Here is a 21,569-nt window from a genome sequence, read left to right as displayed (position 1 = left end):
ATCGGTAGCGTGCGACGCATAGCTGTGCAACTTTGTAGTCTCACGATTTGTAGTTGAAACATTGAAAGACTGTTCAGATGTCACAGGCTAAAGAGGAAATAAATATATCAATCATGCACACAAGTGAATTCTTGATGAACGTATGCGTTTGTTACGAATTGCTTTGGTCATACATTTATAGTATTTTTCCACAGAGCCTTTTTGCCATATACCCGCCGGATCTATAATAAGCTTTCTTCCCAGTGTTTCATCGGTGTTCATTAACACCGCTTGTACTATGTTTATCTTAAAATTATGTTTGAAAATTTCTTTAGAAAAGAAGTGCCTCACTTGCCGAAAATACTTTACGGTGAAAGTTTAATTTTATTTCATAAGAGACTATAGATTTACACCAGGTATATCTAGAGTAAAGTTAAATATACTTTGAACTTTAATACTAGGTGCGATCCACCTAGATTGACTATTCATAGAGAAAAAAAAAGTGGCGTAGTAATCTTTTAATACACGACTTAACGACCGGGGCGTTTAATATCATATATTTGTAAATACAATGTGTTGATAATCGCAGAAAAATTACACACCGGGAAATTAATGATCCTTAAAGCTCGAGGGAATAATTCCATTATATTGCATCATTGGTACTTTTAAATTATGAAAGGAGTAAAAACTATGATTTGTTTGGATTAATACTAAACATTCTTAGTACTAGATTTGACCTTCGTAAAGCCGTAATTAGTATTCTTCAAATAAGATCTCAATTTATACATATGTATTAGTTCCTATGGGTTTTGATATGGTTCAATATTTATTGTTGTTTAGCTGCCACTATAGTAGTGAGGTAAAATAAATATCACATTTACGATTGATCTTAGGCTTTTTAAAGTTATCATCAAAATTAAGCTTCCAGTTTTTGCTTTGATTAAGAAAAAACAGTGTTTAAATCTGTGCTCAAGTTGATATCACATTGTAAACTTTTTATAGTTTTCTCGAAACACAATTTTGTATTTAATTTTTAAAACTTACAGTTTCATTGATCTGAACCGTGAACGATCCATTCTGATTACGAAACCCTCAACTGTGCGTTTTAGACGCGCACTTCTCCGGGTTTTTGTATCTTTAATGTACGGACATTACGATTACAGTTTTAAATAATTTAGAAGGTTCTAAATTTCGATATACACAAAAAAACGTTTGTATAAAATTTAAAACGTTAATGTAAATAAATTTATCTACGAATTCATGAAAATTAATGTGGTACCATTTTAATTTGTTGTGGCATACGTGTTATAAAACGCATGGCTAGACTGGTTAGAGTGTTTCTCACATACGTAACGAGGAGGAATCCACAGGTCTTTAACACGAATGTAATCGTGTGCTGTGAATATGAAAACTTACAATACTTAATATGGCTGTTTAATCTGTTACCAAAACATGTAGTAAGTGAAGTTCATGAATCGAGTAGGTAATTGAAAGTATTACCGAAATATTTTAATTGTCAAATTGAATTGCGTAATAAGTCTATACATTATGTTCTTGACTTGAGATATGATAACTTATGGATTATGTACATAGGCATAATTCTGCGAAAGGCATTTCGGCTGTTTTACTGAGACATTGAAAACTATTCTCACTGGTGGTAGGACCTCTTGTGAGTCCGCGCGGGTAGGTACCACCGCCTTGCCTATTTCTGCCGTGAAGCAGTAATGCGTTTCGGTTTGAAGGGTGGGGCAGCCGTTGTAACTATACTGAGATCTTAGAACTTATATCTCAAGGTGGGTGGCGCATTTACGTTGTAGATGTCCATGGGCTCCAGTTACCACTTAGCACCAGGTGGGCTGTGAGCTCGTCCATCCATCTAAGCAATAAAAATTAAAATAAAAAAAATATTTTCTGCCAATTCGATACTCGGATTTAGTTAAATGAAAGCGGTCGTGGCACGTTCGATCAGCGAGTTCATCTAGAGTTGGCACGCGCGTGACCGCAGCTCGCAACGCACGGTTCGCAAATTAGCAAACGCTTCTTAGTGTCCTCTTATTACTTGCGGTAAGTCCGCAGTTTAACGCACAGCACTCTATTACCGAGAAACAGTGTGTGACCCAAATACGTTTCACGTTCCACACTTATTTGGTGTGGTATGAATGTGGAATGTCATTTGCGTGCGCCGCTACTTCACACCGCATCTGTGCGGTCATTTATGATTTGTGTTAATTTTGTTTGCATTTTCTACTACTGTTTCAGGTTATCTGTAACAGTAACAAAACAATGGTCACGATCGTATCTTAACGTATTTCTCTGTGCCGTAACTACGCCATGCACAGCGTATGTAAAACATCGAACATTGTTCTTATCTTTGCATTAAATTACTAATCTTATTCGTGTTCAGCAAATGCGGTTGCGACAAATGTGCTTTCGTGTATTCAGAATTTATCTCGTTGATTTATTGTTTAATAGATACGAAGATCGGTCGTGCTGTCGTTGTCTCGGGTACATCTTATCAATGAGATATGGGCTTGTTTCATTTAAACCGACCAAGGTTTTTATTGGTTAAATTTAATGAATTGATAACGCTCTAAAATTTAGCGTGCTAATTATACGTCTGATAGACAAGTCACAGTAAATGTCAAAATCAGGTAAATAACAAATTGGAAATAAGATGGAGAATATACAGCTACAGTAGCCATTCGTCGAGTGGGCGGTCGTCACGTCATACTGAATGTAAATTAACTAGATCTGCTTCGAAAACCATTTCCATCAATTAACGTTAAACTCTCTAAAACTAGGTCGGGTAGCTTGTCAGTAACAATGAATCCCTTTATTTCCTTGCCGGAGTAAAATGTGTTGGCGGACATCAATATTCTACTTCATTTATTCTCATCATTATTCAATCATAAAACCGTTGTAAAGTTATAGTGTAATGTTCATATTTAACGATAGCCTTAATAACTAGAAAACGTAAAGTTAATCTCGTAGCAGATAAGTAGGTTTGGTAGCGGATGTTGAGCTTAATGCGAAGCTCAAGAAGTGACAATAATTTTAACTCAAATGAGGTTTATTAATGGAAATGCCACAAATTAGTAATAATGCAATTGTAATTTTTTTTTCTCTTACGATTTGTGTTTGATAACTACTGCAAATTTGTAGGCTACAGTCTTAGTTATTAAATACAAGATGAATGTCTGCAGTAATCAAAGTGCTTTCAAAAGTAAACAGCGGACTAAGATCAATGGGCGATCATAATTATTATGAACTTGCTTGTTGCTCCACCGTGTGTGAATGCTATATTTTTTACAAATTTAAAATTCTCCGACGCCCTCCATAACAGATGAGACGCCCGATGCTCTAGTATTAATCGTAGTCAAGCAATTATGCCGTAGTTCAAAAATCCCGAAATTCAATTTCTTTAATTACATATCTAGCTTATGTTCATGAAAAATATAACTGTGGTATAAAATAAAAACCTTAAAATATATATATTAATGGTAGCAGCATGTTGAGAGCCGAAGCTCCTTCTATTTTTGGAACGTAGCATTTATACGTTTCAATTCGAATGGTTGTATATTTTTTAATGCAATTAAGACTGCGCCTCGATGTTTATGGGTTCCGATAAGCAAGTATCAATTTACTCATATAAAAGTCGATTTGAGTATATGTGTATATTCCGTTTGGATGCCAAAACGGCTGACGATCCTATAAAGTTCGGTAGCGATCGGATCAAAGTGAATCAGGTTTGGCTAGTCACTACATAGTTATAAAACAAAGTCGCTTTCTCTGTCCCTATATCCCTATGTGTGCTTAAATCTTTAAAACTACGCAACGGATTTGGATGCGGTTTTTTTAATAGATAGAGTGATTGAAGAAGAAGGTTTATATGCATAATAACATCCATTAAATAGTAGAGAAATCAATAAAAAAATACAGTTTCCGAAGCGAAGCGAGGGCGGGTCGCGAGTCGCCAATAAAACAAATAGGTCTTTACTAAAATGTTCAATGTAAAAAATGTATATAAATATTTTTGGTAAGCCACTATCAAGTCACAGTACAGTACATTTGGGACTAAGTTGTTTACTGCTCACAAGGAAGACTTACTTTTTAGCTTCGTTTAATTTGGGTTGCCTCATGAGTCAGTTTCTTGACGTTTTTATGTGGCCGGTACGCTGGGTATTGTCGCGCAGGCCGTGCTCGACCCAAACAGTAATCAAGGGCACCCAGCCGAGTGCTTTATTTATGCTAATCAAGACGATGGATTGTGCGTGAAGTTAAAATCAAATGTTTTTCGAAAGGGATACACCTAAACTAAAGCGATTTACCGAACACGGCCGTTTATTATCGTGAATGCTTGTTTTTGTAATGCGAAACTTGTATTTTTTTTTCTTCTATTAACGAAATGAGTTCCTCGACACTTGTTTTTTCAATACGACGTCTTTAACAACAAGAATATATAAAAAGCCAAAACAAAATATCCTGCGAGGTATTTACGAAACATTTTCCTTTACATTATGTTAATTATTGTTGATGTGTATAGATTTACATTGCCTCGTATAAACAGTGTTAGTGATCGTAATGCTACCAGAAAGGAGCCGTGTAACTAACGAGACTGTTTTATGGGTTTCGAGATGGCTCCCGCAGATGGTCCCGGGGAGCAGACAATCTACAACTGGGAGGTGTCGCCGAGGGTCGGGGTGTAGGGCCAGACTATCTAATCGTGCGTCGCCTCGTCGCCGGTGGGCGGCGGTTATTCCGATAACGCGCACCAGCCGCCGCGCCCACATGCCAATTATGTGGGAAGAGGTTACGATTGCCCGCGCGATATTAGGCAATAACGCAAACGGGCCCACCCCGGCGGAGTCGCGTGCATTAAACGCTGGCCCCTGATGCCATTCCAATTACTGAGCGTCGATAAATTCCCTGATTTCGTTAATAGTTCTATGAAAATATTTAATTGGTCAGCGGCTTGTTATTAGTAAAGGAACCGACACGTTAATGTAAATAATGGCTCTACGTGGTACTGAATTAAAACGTTATAAAATCGTAAGCGGGCCGTAGATAATGAAGTGCTCACACGACGTTATCGAGCGTTCGTCGATGCGCTCCCGTCTCATCCACCGCCGATCAACCAACGTAATTACAATAAATATAGTTTACATGAGAGAACAGGAACCCAACGACGAGTCTGAAGACGTTCACCTCCATTATTACAATTATGTAACAGATAGCAATTATAGCAACAAAGTACTATAAGAGTTAAAACAAAACTTCTACCAGCTTTGAACTTTACGGTTTGCTGGATGTAAATCTCGTCTTCAAAAATACTTTACGAATATTTAAACTTTCACACAAATATGATACAACGCAATAAGTAATATGTGGGTATTGGTAATTACCATTAAAACACAGAAAGTAGGAATATGTAAAATTTACTTAAAATGAAGACAATTGTCCGACCTAACTGTATAAGGTTATATTTTATGGTTTCTAAAAATAAAAATGAGTTTTTAAACTACAATTGTATTTCAGAAATTGCGTCATTTACATAATTTCGTTAAAAAGTACTTTACAAAAAAAGTTTTAATTCCAAACGCAACGCACACGGTTTAACGCCGACGGCTGCCTTATTAAACCAGTTTTCACACGCATTGATACCTCTCTTCGCATTCACGTGTTAATACAGTCATAATCAGAAACCATTTTTAAATTAACTTTATTAATTGTAAATATTTACTCAATAAATTTTCTTTAAGCGGTCAGCGACAAATAGGTGTGTGACGTCATCGACTCATTTGATGCACGATCACGTTATAGCCATTCTAGAATTTATCACAAAAAAAAACCTTAACATCCGTAACTTTTATACGGCAGATTTAAAATCGTGCTTCATAGAAATAAAAGAGTTTTGTGTTTAGGTACCCGAGGAAAGTGTACAGAATAATGACAGCAGGGGCGGTTCGGCGTTATTACTGTAATACCAGGTTGTTTCGTCTTCGTTCGCGAGCATTACATAGCATTTCTCCGCAGCGATGGAAACTAAAAAAAATAATACAAATAACCAGCTTGCCGCAAACTCTATTAGATTTCCAACTTACTTTTTGCAGAGGCTGTCGTCTCCTAACTCGATCTCGATGCGGACGTGAGAAAATTGTTAATCTTATTTTAGACTGGCAGTTCGCGAAGATTGATGATAGAGTAACTTTCAAATAAAGCACTTATTTAAAATATATCTATTGACTCGTGCCATTCATAAGATTTATAGCATAATCGAAACAGTAGACTCTGTTAATGGAACATAAATGATAGCATTGTTTTTGGAACGAAGTTCCTTATGGACCAACGCGGAGGGGTGGGTACTCTAACCGGGGAAAAACGTCCGTTACGTAAGATTTTTATTAGTAATGCACACAGTGTACGACTTAACTTTGACAAAAAATAACATATTTGTTTATCATTCATTGACCACGATCTCGGAGCACTCGTTTGCGCAATACACTAACTCTTATGCAAACAACCGTGAATGAAGTGTACCACAATAAGTTCGCACGTTACCGAATGACCGTGGGTTATTGCGAAACCTCCAATTTTATTTTCTTTATACCTCGAATAAAACTTAAAGGAACCTTGTTCCTATCCGGTGTCCCACGACACCACACGTCTTTTTTATTTTAGAATGTAAACGTTGACAATATTTGGAATACTGAAGGCACAAAGTGCGTTCCACAGATTTTCTTCACTTTTCTATAATCATAACTTTACTTAGTATGTCTTATAATTGTGTACCTAATTAAATGATTAAATATGACAACGGTCTATGATTTCGATGTCGAAAGGAAGAGTGTAAACGCCGGAGCGCAGAATCGCGACAGCGAAAGCAAATTGCAACGTTACGAAAGGGAACTTCAAATCTTAATTTAACATTGAATTCACACACAGAATACCTCGTTCGATCGCCGATGAGATTACACATATGTACGTACGAGTAAGGGCACTTTCTTCTCGTATTCCACTTTTTTAATAGCAGTGGACATGGCCAGCTTGTTTGCGTGGCCAATAAGCATCCAGTTTGCATACTGCATGTTTCTATGAAACTCGTTTGTCTCCCGGCCGTTGTGGACACCGGATGTTGTGCGGAATGTTCTCTGTGTATTCTCACTTTATATGTTTGTCAATTTTCAATGACCATCAAGTCTCTTTGGCCAATCTATACTAACATTATAAAGCTAAAGAGTTTGTTTGAACGCGCTAATCTCAGGAACTACTGGTCCGATTTGAGAAATTCTTTCAGTGTTAGAAAGCCCATTTATAAGGAAGGCAATACAAGCGGAGCACCGATAAAGAACGTTTCAAAATCGGGGTTATTTTTACTATTTGTAAGCTTCCGCTGCGTGCGCTGCAGAAACGGTTAAAGTTTCGCTAAAATAATGTATGATAGAATTGTTCCCCTTTAAAAGATCTAAAAAAAAAATAGCGACAGCATAAGTCTATATGTTAAGGTTAGCTAGCTCAATATAACGTTTTTAATGCTAACCAAATTTGTTCTAAAATAAAGCATTATTTGTGAACTATTTCACGTGGACGAAGTCGCGGGCAAAAGCTAGTTATTAATATAGGTGATACATTTGCACATAAAACTTAATAATGTGTTTGTTAACGCATTTGTATACAACGTGTAAAGACTATTGCCTATTTTTCAAATTATCATGAAGTCGTAACGTGATTTGTTTTATTGACCCGTTACAATCTTAACACACGCTCTTGATCTAATTTAGTGTTTAAATCTTCATGCTTTATATTTATTAATTATCGAATCAGAAATTGTGTCACATAGACAATTTTTCGAATGGCCGCTACAGTTCAAGGCTTTTATCATTTAAGTAAGTCAGCAAATATGTTCACGAATGTCAAGTGCGATTGTGTGATAAGTCTCACTTGTATATTACATTCCACTTACGATGCTAAGCCGCTTATTCGGCTCGCGACGACCGTTATACGGCGCACGCACGCCGCCTGCATCAATGGCATATTTTTCCCGAGCGAAACTCAGACGCGCATTTACCATTCAAGGTTAACCCGGTCAGTGTAGCGCTTTGTTTACACGAGTGTCGCCATGTCCGACATCACACGGAACTGCAAGGGCAGTAATCTCAGTCGCTCAACTTCTAATACTTTCCATAATATTTGTTTATTTGACATTACACTTACTTATCTGACATTAGAGAAATCGACGTGATTATAGTGTAAATACTCTAGGGGATAATTACTATCATCTGCCAGGACTGGAAATTTAGCAGACTGATGTTGACTAGTAACACTAAGCAAAAAATGCAATTGAGACAATATTTTTCTGAGCTTATAACATATTTGTCCCATTAAGTGTTGGTTCAAAATTTGATTTAATTTTATATTCTCAAAAAATGGTCCACTTTGTTTTACATTTCATACACACTACTAATTCGAATGTTTGTATATATATATTTATTTAATTTTGACCGTTTTAACTTTGTATGAAAATTGTAGATGTCGAATATAAATTATTTTAATAACTATCAGAGTGATTTTTGAAGAGAGATTTTTGCAAAACCTAATTTTAAAAAAACAAACGCTATAAATGCAGTATTTATGAAACTAATTTAAAATTTTATTGTTACAGGTGCATTCCGTACATTCAGCGAGGTCTACATAACGCAAAACGTCAGGTATGTTTATTTTGATTTTTAATATTAACAGTTTAGTATACACTGCAGGCACAAGTCGCAAATTGTAATGTATTTTATAAGACATATTGCCGCCAATATGATATTCTAGAATTAGTCAGGATATGTCGAACGGGATATGTGCTCATTAGGATTGAAAGTATACCGCATCCGCGAGTTTATGTCATGTGCGGAGCTGATAAACCTGTCTTTAAGAGAACTACCAGTTGCTTACAAACTGGTAGAACAAACTAGATTTTTAATAAGGATCTGCTTTGCTAATGGGCTCTCTCCACCGCATTTGAGGAATTCCGTTCCGAGTTAAGAATGCGCCTGTCTATTTATGATGTGTATAGTATGCGCGGTGGTTTAATGTGGCATTGGTCTCATTTATCTCTTCGTTGTTAAGTCGGTAACCGAAGAAAAAAAACACGAAAATGAATTTAATATGCATTACGTTACGAATACGGGAGGCGTTTCACTGAAACAGCTCGATATCTTGTTTAAGGGAGTAGAGTGAAAATGCATAATACTGCAACGAGAATTTAGTGATGATAGTATGTGCGATAGACGAGGGCTCGCGTGCCCGTCCAATACGAGCACCCGTCATGCCATCCGTACATTTTAACGAGAGCGCGATCCCCCGCGCCGATAGCGATTGTCTAATGAAAGCCCCGTTGAATAATGCATTAATAGTAGCGTTAAATCGTGAGCACACACTATCGAGTCTCCGACGTGAGTATAGCAGATGCAAATTTAAGTCAACTCCGACACCGATAAGCTTCCGCATTAATTCAAGAAAGTCTACAGAGCTAATGGGAGAATGTTGTCGAATTAATCTTGTTCGAACGAAAGGACCGCTTATTTATTGGAAATAGTATAGACATTTCACGCTATCACATTGAAGGTGAAATACGTTTTCTTTTGTTGTTGAACTGATGCTGTATTGGAAACATGGCTACGTTCAAAATAGTTGAACGAAAACATATGATAACGGAAACGAAACTCGTGTGAAATTAGAAATGGGAACAGCAAGAGCATTAGCTCTAAGACGCAGGGCGGTTGCGGGCGTGGCGGTGTAAGAGTCAGCTTGTATCGTGCTTGGTCTCACGCCGCGACCCGTGCTCACCTTCCCTATTCAAATGTCAGCGTACAAGCCCGTGATGAAACAATCGTAAAGCACAACGTAAAGTTCACAATATGACTTCAATAAACAACTCTTGACGTGAAACGTGACGTCGTGGTTGTAGGTGAGACATCTTGAGGTATTACTATTACGAGTAGGTACTACTATACAAAGCTAATCTTCAAATTGTTCCAGTTTGCCCGATCGCCCTTAATGAGGGATATATTTATCTGTATATTTGCGTATATATTCCGTATTTAAATATTTAATTTAAAAAAAAAAAAAAAAGATTCAAAGAAATTTTTTTTGATACGACATCTTCAAATATGAAGAGATGTTGTATAATATAAAAAGAGAAATATTTTAGGTATCAAATGAAAACTTAATAAACAACAGATAATCAGTTAACAATAAAATATATTTATAGTAAATGAATAATCACCATTTTTTATTTTACTGCTCAGCTTTTACATTAAACATTGCCCGATGATTTCAAACTACAGTTATAAAATGTAAGTCGATCTGTTTAGCATTAATAGAAGTGTGCTATATGAATTGCAAACATGCAAGGGCATCATCGGGTCAACACGGAACCGGGTAACATACCGTCCACTGTTGCCCTGCCGTTCCCGCGCTCCACATAAACAAGAATATCTGAGAACTAGAGTGTAATAAGGTCACTAGAAATGTCACCGCGTTCTAATTTGTTTGTTAGTACCATGTATTAAAGTTGCTATTAAATAAATTTAACATTGTGCAGCGTTTAATTTTCGAAAGAAATTGTGAAATATAATTGATTCCTCTCTTTAAATGTTACACTGGAGCACGATAAGTTGTTTTGTATGTTAACAGGACACAAGACGAGCCACAAGATAGTGGATTTTACTTTCTTAGGGTGACCTGAAGAAACCAGACGAGAGAAAGTAGGAGCACTGCCTATACTGCACTTTTACAGTTAAACAACTTATACCGATCAAGTTTATTTGTTGGTAATTGATAATATAAATACAGATAAGTGCATAGAATTCCCTTAATACTTAATAATCATAATTAATTTCTTTGTGACATACAAACACAAATAAGGAATTCCCGTCGGACTGAAGCAAATTCGCGCCTACAGACGTCCAATTAGGTCGACGGTATCGTGCGTATCCACCGGCCCACGTGGAAAATAGGCACTTCCTCATAAATATTTATAGCGTGTACAAAGCCGTCTTTGTATACTTCCACATTCGCTCAGAATTATAATGGCTGTCACAGTAGGATCTCGAACAAGAGCCGAAACGACTCGCGTTAAGGAGAATAAAAGCTTCTCGCGACGTTTTCACTTAGCAACCGACACGGTAAATGTTTAGGATAGAGATGACACAGATAGAAGTTTTACGGTAGGATATATTTTGTCGTTAGTAATAGAAACATTTTTTTTTAGAAAATTTTGTTCCGTATTTAATCGATGTCCAACTTTAGAATAGAATATAAAACCAGACCGATGTCATATAAACATTGATGATTGATTCCTACAGGAAGTTGATTGGTTACCGATAAGGCGGTTCTTTGTGGACAACGATTGTCGCCATTTCCCGTTGTGGTGGTGGTTACGATTTAGTTGACTGACAGACTGTTCGTGTCCTATGGTAGCGATGCTTCGAGATATACGATTATTATGTTAGTCATTTCACTTCGTCACACAAAAGTTGTTTACCGTTTATCGGACTTTTAGCACAATAATAACTTTATACAGTACAATAAAAAAAAATAAAAAAAAACATTGCATTATATTGTATTGGATTAAAAATGTTTTATTTTATTGGATAACATCACACTTTTTAGGTTAGTGTTAATTTAATTGATTGTTACTTTCACACGTACATATTAGCGAGAACGATAAAGTTTTTATTGGCTAATATTTTTGTATATATTGTAATAAAAAAACGCTATTGTTATACGAAAACGGAATTATTCTTACGAAGCAAAACCATTCCATGAAATTAGGAAATGCGAGTGGCTCGAGACACAATCACGTTTTCCATCACTGTGAAATTTACCAATGGTAATGCAGTCCAGTGGAACGGTGGCTGCAAAAGGTGCGTGGCGTCACGTAGATTAGTATCAAATAAAGTCGTGCTTGTTGTTCGTACCACCACAGGTCGACGGCCGAATTACGAAATTTAATCGAATTACGCTAAATCATCTTCAAATAGAGACTTCTAGAACGACGCCGGTTTGTTTTATTCACATTAAACACATTGATTTTACGTATTCAATCGAATAAGACGAAACATGCGAAATACGTACTCGAGAGTGTCTTTGAGCGAAGAATGTTTGAGATTGAGTTATGCGGAGGTGGGAAACGGAACATGGTTTATTTCTCTATTGTTTGCAACTTGATTGTGTATGGACAATTCCGGATAGCCGTGTACCAAAGCAGGGCTGTTTAGCTGCCAATATTGTCGTCAAGTTATCGAGTTTCCAGTATTTGGACACGCACCGTGATATAAACTCACGCGATTCCATGTAACGCGTGGGTGAATTATTGATGTATTGTCAATGCAAATTTCCTTATATCCCAGTTTCGAGATAAAGAGAAAATGGCAAGTATGCTTACTACTGGTAGATGGTACCGTCCTGTATATTTTGGTGGCAAAGCAGTCATGTATTCCGACTTGAAGGGTAGAACTGCTCCTATGCGACACAATTGAGTTTTCAACCACATATCTCAAGACTGTATTCACGTTGTGATATCTATGGGCCTCAGTAATCAATTAATAGCCGCTGGACCGCCGTGACCTCGTCTAGTCATCAACAGAATTAAAAAAACACGTGTGGCACTCGGGAACTGCTGCGGTAAAGCTATTGCATAGCATTATTTATCAACTTATGCAGTTATAATTAGACAATGATAATTTAATAATAAAACAAGACCACGCAATATTAAACATTAATAAAAGCAAAACCTTAACTGTCCTCTTCACACTCATAAGCTAGACCGCGCGAGAGAGAGATGGGCAGACTTTTCATGATGCGCATGCAGTGTGACGTCACGCCACGCGCTTATTCACAAACACTACACAAGCGCAACGTGTGAATGTGTTGAACGCGAGCTACATGGTAGGCGGAGTGAGGGGTGTAAGGTTTTTTTCGTTACGGAATTTAATGATTCCGCTCTCAAGCCGCGCTCAAGGCCCGCGATAAAATCTATGCAATAGCTAAATATGCGAGACTGTTCGATTAGTCTGCCGTTTATTTAAGTTCCTGTTCACGAATGGAACTTCTTCATGAAAGGAGATACGCATGACACACGCACGTACTGTTTGGATAGGCGCATGCCTTAGTGAGATGAGTCAATATTTACAGGTCTTTGACCTGACTTCCTTTCGTCGATCGCTGGAAAGGATATTGGTAACAGTAATAAATATTGATTCTATACACTGAATTAGTTTCAAATATGTTTTTTAAATTGTAAATGATTATAATCGTACCTACACGATTATTAGTGCGGTAATCAAACTATTAATATTTGTAATCTAAATAATTTGAAACATAAAACGAAGCTTACGATTTAACGATATTAAAAATAAGTGCTAGCAAATCATGACCGGCAAAGTTTTAACTGCCAAATCGCTATATTATTCATACTTTAATCTTGATAATGAGGCTGTGTCAGAAACAACGTCTTCCTCGACACATATAGTGATAAAAACTTCTGCTGATCAATCAGTTCATATGTCTAAACAAATAAGAACAAACGTTGGCAAAAAAATGCATTGAACCCGTCGCAGAATTCGCTACTGGCTCTTGAGATGATAAAAACAATACGATGTCTGTTTCTGTCTCGAAATTAATTTGATCTGTCAAGCGCAAAATTATTTGTAGCGGTTAAGTGTGAACCGATTTTAATTACGAGTATATCCAATACATATATAAATTTATTTATTGCGTAGTTGTACTCTAGCTGGGGATGGCCTTAAGTCAAAACTGGCTTTTACTAGTCATAAAGAATAATATATAATATTATAATATAAATTAATCTATTTTTTTACTTTTCAAACAATATTAATTATTAAAAATCATTACGGGTTTGAGCTTGAAATCGTACTTCACACAGCAACAGCCTACGATTGCTGTGATCTTTGTTCAGGGTTCTGTTTAGTTCGTCTTCATTCTTATTTCTTATCATATTTGATTACAGTGAGTTGAGTGAGTGATATTTTTTTCCGATTAGTCTCAATTGAGATTTACAGCCTCTGTGAAGATCTCCTTACATGAATATAATAACATATTTTTAATTGGAATACCTAGGTAAATATAATTATTAAAAAGAGAGTTAACTGATTTTATTTTTAAGAAAATTGGCCCGAACAGCAACATTTAGTAGGGCTTTCTTAGAAATAGGTCACGGACATCGTCTGACTGACTGACGAAGGTACCTAACTGACACTTTCGTATCCACACTGAATGAGAACTTATATTGCTATTATAGAATGGTATTTTCGTCGATTTGCTTTTAACATTTATAGGTTCTATAATTAGACGCAGGCTAACGGTGTAATTCAACGATTATTGAGTGTGCCAGCTTTCTAAGCGTAAATAAAATAATTTTATACGTAATTATAAAATTACTGTAGCAAATTAAAGATAAGCTAAGCTATATAGGCAGTAAAACTTTCTGAAATATGATATTTTAATGAAAGAATTTAACGAAATTGAATAGAATCTGCAAGAAGATAACTAAATGGTTGTTAAGCGTTTAACACCTTATACATACATTTCAGAAATATATCGATTTCTTAATTATTCGACAACGTTTTAATTAGGTATTTCTCTTTGCTCATGACTAAAAGACTCTGGATTATCTGCTTTTATTTATTTATTAATCGAGAAATTTATTTCACTAAAATACTTGAATGCATATTTTGCTTGCATATTTTTCTTTAAAATAATACGATGCAATTTTTCTCTAAAATAATATGATGCAATTGTTTCACGTCATACGCGATTTTAAATGCCTTTGTTGCCTGTTTATTGCTCTGGATGTATAGACGAAACTCATGGTTTACCCGGTTTTCAATAGACATAGGAGCGTGTCAAGTTCAGACATGAGGTCGAATTTTCAATTGCTTTGGAATAAAATGCCTTGCCCTTCTAGCCGGGACACATGTGCATTTTTCTGTGAGTTACGGCTAGTCGAGCGTATTTACGTAGATAGGTGTACGAGATTTCATTTTAGGTTCACTGATCATTCGAATCAGTCAATTTTGTACTGACGGACTGGATACTTTTTTTCTCGGCTTGCGTTTCGTCCGATCAACCGTGGGATAGTGATGAGCGAACCGACAATGACGTAACGTACGTGGGTGCTGTGATTTGATTAATGGAAGAGATTGAGAAAATTGAGTTGGCATAAGATAAGCTCCTATATTAGTTCGCGTGGACGAAATGCGATTGATCTAAAACGACAAGTACAAATAACTTTTTTTTGATAGGTTACTGTACTTTAATTATGATTGAAGCGGAAACGGTACAAAAAACCTGGACAATTTGTATGTCGTAATATTTTTGTATGTATTAATAATGCTTAATTTTTTTATGTTCAGGCATGTATTTCATACGTAAATAAATATTTAGATATTATCGAAAACTTTAATAAAAAGGCAGGAACATCAAAACTCATGTCGGGAACAAAAAACTTCTGAAACAGAATTTAAAAAAAACCATCTTAAATTCTAAAATCGTGCAACAGCGGGTCATTTCAGGTACAGTTAATATTTAAATCGCAAACTACTCTTATTCTACGTCTCTATCCGGAATACGTAAGCGATGAATTTGAATAACTGAGGAGAAACGGTTCCAGATACTGTCTTGAATATAAAAATTTACGTACTGGGGCTCCCAAGTATCAGATTTTTTCGTCCATTTGAGTCCGTACAAAAAAAAAGGCTGTAATAACTCGTATTGTCATTAAATGTTTAGAATATTTCGGTTATGGAGAGAACCTTTGATTTCCTCTTTCAGATAACTACAGTTTGAATTTTCTTAGGTTTTTTGTCTTTTTGAAAAATATGAAGCTAATTATTTTTGGGTAGATAGGCGAACGAGCCAACGACTCGTCTGATGTTAAGTGACACCATAGCGTACGTGTCATCACCCATCTTGTGATATGAGGATAAAATCAAATGCATATTTATTTCGTTCTATCTGTATCACCAGTCCTTTTTTTTTTTTATTTGATGCTTTTTTATTTCCAAAAATGTTATGAAATCCTTCATCGTAGAAGTTGTTCGTGAAAAAGTTTTACTATGATTTTCTTTTCTTTTTTTAAGTTATGTTTGGTGATTTGCATCAGTGAAATTATAATATAAGATCGTAAATACACTGAGCGAATTTCTCTTAAAACTCAAGCTCTAAAGCAGCCTCACGTTCCTTTTCGCAGTTATAGATTTACTCAAAGTAAACACAAAGGAACAGCTTATGTACATAGTAGCGCATACCGGGAAAGTTTTTAGCGGGAAAATCTGGCAATTACAAGCAGATACGGAGAACTTCATTTTGTTTCTGAACTCAGAGGCACGATTGAATAAACATATAATTTTAGGTTCGCGACTAGACGTTCAGTGACTATTTCCGTAGTTATAACTAAATGACAGTATTCGTTTTTCGGTTGGATCTAGTAGAGCAGTAGCTGTTAACGGGAAGCGATTGAGGTATTCTCGGGTCAATGACCTGACGACTTAATTTACTATATTGGAATTTGTGAGTCTTCTTGAAGTAGACGTCGTTATGTCTTATTAGCCGTTGAGGAAGCAATTATGAAGGAATATAATAACAATCCCTTCGGAATACGGGCTACAGGTAATCAACGTCGCTCATAAAATTAGTGCTCATGTTATTTGTATTAAAACCAAGTAATTTACATTCTACGAGATAAGCGTAACGGTAGTCTAACAAAGTGTGTACCTTAGCACATTGCTAATAAAACAAAAGCTTTGAAGTTAACGAAGTGCAAACAAAAATACAGTTAGGTTTTCTGGTGATTCGTACCCAGCGTAATGACTCGTCGATATAGTCGAGCAAGTGAGCGTGTACGGTAATCACACATTCGGCCCATTACCAAAATTGTGTAACTCACATTTCATTTTACACGCTGTGGATTCGTCGAGTTTGAAATTGTTTGTTGAAAGAAAAGTATTTTCTTCACTTCAAGCTCACTCCCTATCCTATGTTAAGCTGTGCCAAATTCTGTAGAAGGAACACAACGACAAACTCACTGTACTCCTTGAGACATAATTTTGATGTCTCAAATGCGTGGAAGAACGCTGGTGCTATCTTGGAGCTGGATAGCAATTTTATTTAGTAAAAAGCATTAGAGAGACAATGTTACGTAAATTTAGAATAGAATATAATAATATACTCTTTTCTGTTTCTCCATGTATAAAAAACGAAGGTTCTCTTCATTACAATTAGCCAGAGTGTTGCAATGTTATTTTATTTTAATAAATAAAGGGAGTCAAAAATAATTTTGCTCCAGTTTGAAGTGTGTTATTAAAAATACGGCGGAATTATCGAATTTACGTGTAACGGATCGATTTCTCGGTCTGGTGAACCTCAATTAAATAAGCTCACTGAATTTTGTGACAATAATACAAATCGAATTACCGACATAATGCCACGAACGGAATCCGCAGAAGCACTAAGTGAGTGTAAATTCGCGAAACCTCAATATGCCGCGGATATTTTCTAAAAATAAAAATAAAAAGTTTCGCCCTGATCTCGATTTACAAATTGAATGAACCGGTTCATGTTTAACATTATCCTGTTACTTTTACCGTTTCGCTCGCTAGGTGTGATTAAATTCAAATTCACACAAATTCACACACTCCGTGTAAGACGTTAAAATATTTTGAAGGAAGATTGGGCTGTACTTATTCGTATCTTGATCAAGGTTCAAATTATTCTCAAGTCAATTTAGAAATTAGAAAATATGTATAACAATTGTTTTTATTTATGTCGATCAATGTTAAAAACGAACCGGCGCGTTGGATTCCCACAATTCATACGACTGTTATTGTATCAGTTAAAAGGTACAGTTTATTTTTATCTGCCGTTCAACTGTTTATGTTTAATATAAATTTTCTATCGCTAGTTGATGATAAGTTATCTACAATTTTACGCATTCATGATTCAACATAACACTCGCTTCTCGAGTGTAATTCGTTATGAAATGAGTGCTAATTTAATTATCTAGACAGCCGCTTAGTGATTTATTATCGCAAAATCACTTTCTTTGAAGCTCGACTGCTAAGTGGATACACGTGTCATTCCGACGTTAAGATCAAATCATTTTAAACGCAGAAGGTTATTTTGAGACGAATTAAAACCGTATTTTGTTATATCCTTCGTTTTTTGAAACAACAAGCGTCCTTTTGAGATTTTAACTTGTTTTGTAAATTCATCTTGATCGTGATCGAGCGAAAACGATTTATATCGAAATAGAATTTATGCTAATTTGAAGAGCAATCAGATTAAAGATTAGTACAATACAAGCGGCAATACAGGAAACGTCTTGCGATATCCACCCCGAGGCACCGGGAGTGCAGCGGAAAGCAATCCTTGTTCATGTTACAGTATACAAGCAAAAGGCGGTCGCAATCTAAGCCTTAAGATTTTAATTGACAATATATACCGTTCATATTGCCTGAGACTACGTGATATAGATTTGCCTTTGACCATCTTTATTTAGTATAACCATTTATTTCTATAAACGTTCTATTATTTTATTGATTAGGGATCATGCTTTGTTATAACTAAAGAATCTGTGTGATTTTTTTATTAGACCTATCTAATAAAAAAATCACACAGATTCTTCGAATCGACACGAAATCGATTTCAAATAGAGTTTTAATAATAAATATAATATCGATAAAATATGATTACTCTACAGAATTTTCTAGCGAACGTAATAAAACGTAGATTGAATATTTTTTATGAATATTTATGTAGGACGTACCTCGGATTATTGGTTTTCAATATTACACACGATGTGAACTACAAAAAAAAGGAAAGGCGTTGAAGCTAACGGGTGGTTATTGCTCGGGAATATACCTTGTCACTATTATAATACATTGTATCATAAATGTATCTTATAGTTTATGACCCCGACGATGATTCCGCACATTGAATCCCTGTTAGTTTTAAGTTTGCGGTTCGTTTACTTGCTTGTTCTCGAATGCAGTATCATGACAGCACTGTGAAAAACGTGTAGACGACAAGGCGTACAAACATCATACTATGAAATCGGGATCTTCAAAGACCCGTGCTAGTTAACTGTAGTTATAATGCGGCATTAAAATTTATATAACGTAAAAATGTTACTGGTCAGTAAAAGCTGCCGCCTCCGAGTTTTCTACATTCACGTTTGTTTTACGACCACTGTTAAGAGGCTGGTAACATTGACGTGTCGTCAAGTTGGTCACCTTGCGTTCAAACTTGTCGGGATAGGTTGCATTATAAATAAGATCTCACGTCGGGATCTGCGAGAGTATAATTGGTTTTTCGCGGTAAATCCCATTTTGGAAGATATGATGTTTATGTCGGCGAGGGGGCGGCGTTGTCAAGTATCCGTCTGATCTGTCGGCGACATCTTTATGCTGGGGTCGTTTTTTCTATGCGTACGCATTGCGGTGGGCGGTAATAGCGTCCGCCCCAACGGGATTCGCGCGTCGACATCGTTTCATGTCCCATCGAGAAGCTTTAATGCATTGCTCCACTTAAATTACGTTGAAGTTATTCATTAAATGGTTAGGCTAATAATGTACATATATTATAATTTTTGTTATATGTATTCTTTAGCTTGTTTAAACGTACCTACTACAACTTAATTTACAATTTAATCTTATGTTTACAGTTTACATTTTTTTATTTCCGATATTTAGAATATATTAACGAATTCTTAAAAATTTGAGTATACATATATATTAAATTTAGTTTAGTGGTGGAAGAGTTGACGGTCAACGCTTTCGTGGCCGATCATCCACAAGGTGGACAGACTTGGTTAAGTTATCTACGAAGTGTTCCCTTACTGAGTGTACACGTACCGCCACAAATAGAGAAAGATGGAGAAGTCTCTCAAAAGCTGCAACCAAACATTAAGACTTACGTAACCACGACCACTCCACCAGGAGTGAACGACTAAGAAGAAGAATATATTAAATATTATGAACAAAAATACATAAGGCTTATATATGTACATAACACAGTAACAAGTATTGCGCTTTTCAGACGATTAAATACGTTTTAAAAGACGCTTTAAATAGCTGAGTTTAGTAAATTAAATTGGTTTTCACGACAATATAAATTTTTAATTGCCTGTGAAAATTGCAGCTGTTAGCAAAGTTTCAAAGCCCCGTTAGCTCGCCTACACGTTCTGCGAAGCTAGCATAACTCCTGGAGGATGTAGACAAAAAAATGCCACAAAAATCTTAATTTTATATTTCAAAATTTTTCAAATATAGTCATAGTTCATCAGAGATACCGGAGAACAATGACAATCTTCAATGAGAGCCTCCCACGTACAACGGAACCTCTTCCGTCACTTATATCGTGCAGCGTCAAATAATGTGTTAAAAAATTTAAACGACCATTATTACGCTAAATATTAAAGTTATTTTCTGATCCCAATCAAGTACATAATATGGATTGAAGTTCCCTCCATTATTTTTGTTTAGTTTTTACTTATAATATTAACTTTGGTATTCGGGAGGGGAATACAAATTTGAACTACATTTTGAATATTTTTGAAATGATGTTTGGAAACGCATAAATATCGACCTTATTCTATAGTAGGATAAGAAATATACCTTATTCAATAACATTTCATTGCTAAAACATATTTTTCCTTTCACAGACAATGGAATAGGGTTGCTACATTAGTGTTTCAATTTGAACTTTTTAACCTGGTACAATTTGATGATAAGATGACCTATTGAATGGGAAATTAGTTTCAGGATCCATTTTTTATATCTCTTAAGCCATTCAACAACGATCTGTACTTACGTAGACTACAGGTCATTACAATAACGCGTTTAGGGTGCTGGTGGTGCTGCCCCGCTTTTGTAGCGCATCAGGGATGTTTGCAGACGCGCACATAGATTGTTTTTACGCTACCATGCGTAAGAGGTGTGCATCTCTGGTAAACAGAGTGAGGGCCAGCTCCAACAGTATCCTGAGCATGATCGCAAGCAGGCTGGACTGTATATACATGGGTCGCTGTGGTGCCATCTCCCATGGGATGTTACCACAGTAATTCATTGTGATGTAAATATAAATACTAACATAGGTCTAAGTCTTATTAACAATTTATATGAGTCATGGATACTTGAAATAAAAACATTATTATTATTATTATTATTACTTGCGCATTTTAAAGGTCTTTAAATATAGTAGTGATTGAATACGAAATGTATTGAAACAACCAAAGCGTATTGGTGCCCAGCCCATTACACATCGGTGCGATAATAATTTCATTAAAAATATAATTTATATATGTTGTTGTCTCACACGTTATACCATTTAACTATTAATTAATCGATTATACCGTGAAGAAAATTCGAGAATTAGTAACGTTTGGAATGTGATAAAATCGCAAAATAATATTGATTGGTTTCCCATCGATTTTCATTGGTGAATAGCACCTTATGTTACAATCTGCAAAGCTTTCAGTTTTATATTGTTTGCTAGATCATTAAAATTTAAATGACGTGCATAAT

At 35.8% G+C, this 21,569-nt stretch overlaps 2 protein-coding genes across 3 annotated transcripts in view; one reads left to right on the top strand and one right to left on the bottom strand.

Annotated features, from left to right (window-relative positions):
* LOC101744668 (autophagy-related protein 16-1) overlaps positions 1 to 21,569 on the bottom strand; it is a 168,092-nt gene that overhangs the window by 103,188 nt on the left and 43,335 nt on the right. The gene's annotated exons all lie outside the window — the stretch shown is intronic.
* The window catches only part of LOC101744039 (uncharacterized), a 51,506-nt gene that overhangs the window by 6,521 nt on the left and 23,416 nt on the right, over positions 1 to 21,569 (top strand). The window contains exon 2 of the mRNA XM_004930540.5: positions 8,639 to 8,684. The gene's annotated coding sequence lies outside the window, so the exon portion shown is untranslated. The remainder of the gene's footprint in view (positions 1 to 8,638; positions 8,685 to 21,569) is intronic.

Source organism: Bombyx mori, chromosome 6 (assembly GCF_030269925.1).
Source record: "Bombyx mori chromosome 6, ASM3026992v2".
Classification (NCBI taxonomy): Eukaryota; Metazoa; Arthropoda; class Insecta; order Lepidoptera; family Bombycidae; genus Bombyx; species Bombyx mori.
This window is presented reverse-complemented; position numbering and strand designations above follow the sequence as displayed.